At 38.9% G+C, this 3,733-nt stretch overlaps 1 long non-coding RNA gene across 1 annotated transcript; it reads right to left on the bottom strand.

The window, feature by feature from the left end:
• Positions 1–1,094: 1,094 nt before the first annotated feature.
• On the bottom strand, positions 1,095–2,553 carry LOC148315528 (uncharacterized). Its single transcript, XR_015840853.1, has 3 exons — positions 2,530–2,553; positions 1,987–2,156; positions 1,095–1,186 (listed from the first exon to the last, which is right to left on the bottom strand). It is a non-coding gene; the product is annotated as an uncharacterized LOC148315528 (long non-coding RNA).
• Positions 2,554–3,733: the final 1,180 nt, after the last annotated feature.

The raw sequence follows: 3,733 nt of genomic DNA, 5'->3' as shown, positions 1-3,733 counted from the left end.
GCCCCTGCCCCCACACATGCACACACATACACCACACACGAAGATCCGGGAGGTAAAGACGGCTGTCCCCTCCTACAACGAGGCAAGGGCCTCCATCAAGTCGCCGCAGAGACAAGCTCTGCGTGGAGACAAACTCTGCGTGGAGACAGTTTTGTTATTTTTCACTAGGTATATTGAAGTTTTTTTATGTTTTATTCCCAAGTGACCAACATACCATGAGAATCTCGTTCCACGCCGGAAGGGAGGAGGGGAATTTTGTCCCTACTGAGGGTTTTCGCCCCTCCACGGATGACCACACTGTTGTATGATTTCATTATGATGATCTGTCTTAAAGCCGTAAGGACATGATTTAAACCCACAAACGGGTGAATGTGAGATGGGATGAGGATATGTAAATAGTTTGTGTATTTCTAATCATGTTTTTATACACTATTTGTATCAGTTATAATTGCGCACACACACAGACACTCACATTATTGCTTTAGCACACACGCGCACAACTGGAACACACGCACACACTTTAGTTTCGAATTCCTGACTGACTACTGTGGTTGATTGCTTCCTGCCTGCCTGCTAGAATTTCAGACAGACCTCCATTGTCTGCTTAGGTTGCTGATAAAAGACCGAACGGGTGGTAGAGAGTGAGAGAGAGTGCGCGAGATTGAACTGGCAAGACGCCTGCTTCACCTCCTGACTTCCTCTCCCATTCGCGAATGGTCAAAAACAAAACTCTAACTGGTTTGGTCTGGATTTATGCCACCTTCAGTCTAAAAATGGCGTCAGGACGTTTTAAACCTGACAGTTGCCTTGAGATCTCCGAGCTCGAACTGCCCTATTCCCACCTTGATCACAAGCTCCCATGAACCACTTGGACAGGGTTGCCTGTGTCCTTCTCGTTGATGTCCTTTGTGGCTCCATTCCTTTTCAGTGCTCCTAAAACAAAAAAGACAAGAAGCCAACTTAGTAAAGCTATTTAATGATTGTGAAACCTTATGGGACATGCTGAAATGTCTTCACACCACAATCCCTTAAAAAAAAAATATATTACCGTATAGAACATCAGAAAAAGGCAGGTCTCGGCGCTTGTTCTTGCTACGATGTCCAAAGAGATTGTACTTCAGAGACAGAGGATTTGTCATGATGAACGCCATCATTGTTCTGACACTATCGTCCAATCCACCAATACCTGCAACCATTATAACATGGGTGTCACTCGATCCAGATAATCATCACACACTTAAAAATATTTTGGCAGTTAAACTGGTTATGATAAACGTCACAGGAAAGGAATTGTCGATTAAGTGAACAGCTTCGGTAACGCCATATACACTCAAAGGGCAAGAGCCCAACATTCTACCAAAATGATTATGATTAGGGAGGTAACGATTCACTCAAGCCCCGATTCGATTTTTGATTTTCAGTTCCCGATTTCGATTCGATATTTTAATTGTTTTAAGTTGCTGCCACGTTTGTCTCTGTGCGCTCGTGTGATGCTGCAGCGATCCACAAACAAAATATGTCTATACGTCTTGTGCATTTTGAATGGAACCAAAAAACAATACACGATGCCAAATTGTACTATTATTATGAAACTGCCTATGAGTAGTAAAAGAAATACTTGTAAAAATATTTCACATTTTTAGAGCCCCAATACATTCTTTTAAATATAGAAGGGACTGAAATCATGTGAAAATTGAGTCTTTTTCTCAGTTTCCGACTTGGGGTGAACACATTCGGCTTATCATAGTTGCAGTTGACCATCTTGAACTCTGAAGTCTTTCAACTCGGCCTTCCGAATCAGGGTTTTAGAGGTGGGGCTATTTAGTGATACAGTAGGATGGTTTGATCTCTGTAGCTCCAGAATCAGGAATGTACTGGGACTGGGGTTCCTACTTGGGTTTAGGGTACCTAATTTTATATTTCAAGAAATTAAATAATTATTTATAATTTTGAAGATAATACATTAAAATTTCATCATTTTCATACCTGCATTAGATCCTGCAGTAGACTCACAGACTCAACATGTTGGACGTACTCAAGGACCTTCTGCAGCGCCTCTCTTGGTTAGGAAGCTTTTTCTCTGTGACAATCCATGGGGAGGTGTAGATGGTACTTCGTCATCACAGGCTTCAGACTCGTCACTTGAGAAAACATCCCTGCAATGGATGCATAGACACTTGGGCATGAATGTCATTTAACAACAAAAGCTAGAACAAAGAGCTTTGCATTTAAAAGAATACATCTGTGATGGGGAAGCCAGGTTAAAGTGTTAATTTTATAATTATGTAATTAGCTGCAGGTTAGTCTAGTGAAGGTGTAATCACTTCTATTTTGGAGCATAGCTTTTGCTCTGTCCAATCATTGCCTCACCTGCTGAAACCCACATTCGGGTATTTTACAAACCAAAAACTTAAATACCTGTACAGCTCTCATTTTTAACTTATTTTCTCTAACCTTTACCCACAAAATTTGAATATTCAAAATAAAAGTACACAAAGAAGTCACAATTTTTCCACATTAGTTACTTACGTAGTTCCTCTCAAATGCAGCTCAACACTGCATTGAATTAGAGCTTGATAAGCCTACACACAAAACATACAAAGCACATTGTGGCATGATTCTGAATGAGCCAATCTAGCATTTCAACATCTGTTCAACTGTTGGAATTTTAACTATTATCTGACTCTATTAACCAACATTCATCCAACAATTATGCGCGCTCGTTTTGGACACTGCATTGAATTAGAGCTTGATAAACCCACACACAAAACATACAAAGCACATTGTGGCATGATTCTGAATGAGCCAATCTAGCATTTCAATATCTGTTCAACTTTCATCTTGAATTTCTATTATTTAAATAACAGGCAACATTCAACAGTTAATATGTTTTGCTTTACTTACCCAAATCAAACACATCACAAAAAAGCCTTAAATGAGCTAGTGGAGTAGATTGTATTAATTTGAGTGAAAGCTTAAGTCTTTTGGAGAATTTTGGAGAGAGATCGAGGGACACTGTGTTTAGCGTCGTAGGCCCAATGCTAACAATATGTAGCTCGTTGTAAAGGTCCTCATAAAAATAAATAAAACACACAACGCTTATCAGTATTATTAAAAGGGTGATTATAATGTACTTAAGTTTTCCCCAAAATAATTCGAGTACGTACGTTGTTGATATACCCTCTGTGTTCTCGTCACTTATCATTTTAGCATACTGTGTTTTAGCTAACGCACCAAGCAGTTTTCCAACACAGGCAACCTTGAAAAATTACAAAACACATTGTAAAGTAAGTCTAAAAAATGAGAGCCAGACATTTACCCAAGATTAATTAATTAATTCAATTATCGTTCGGGACTCACCGTGCTTTCAGCTCTTCTGCCGCACCTCAAAGACCGCGTAGCTTGCATTCGCTCCTTTTCTCACAGTTTGAATATGCTGCCTTCAAAAGAATCTGTAATTTTGACAACTCCAACTTGAATCTACAAAAATCAAGCAATAAGGTAGAAATAACTTCAAATATACTTTGAATAAAGATCTTTCACAGCATACAGAATTAATAAAATAACATTAATTAATAATGTTGATTTTGTTTATTTAAAAAAAAGTAACTGTGTTGACTGTTGGATGTGGCTGACAATGCTGGACCTGCCTTGTCAAATAGTTCATAGATGACAATCTTAGCTGTCTGGTATATTATAAAATGTTATCTTGTCCCTTAAGGGTTATTAAGTC

The sequence above is a fragment of the Idiotropiscis lumnitzeri genome, unplaced genomic scaffold, assembly GCF_059441095.1.
Source record: "Idiotropiscis lumnitzeri isolate Australia: NSW breed Sydney's pygmy pipehorse unplaced genomic scaffold, RoL_Ilum_1.0 HiC_scaffold_113, whole genome shotgun sequence".
NCBI lineage: Eukaryota > Metazoa > Chordata > Actinopteri > Syngnathiformes > Syngnathidae > Idiotropiscis > Idiotropiscis lumnitzeri.
Note: the sequence above shows the minus strand (reverse complement) of the source record. Positions and strands in the feature narration are given on the sequence as shown.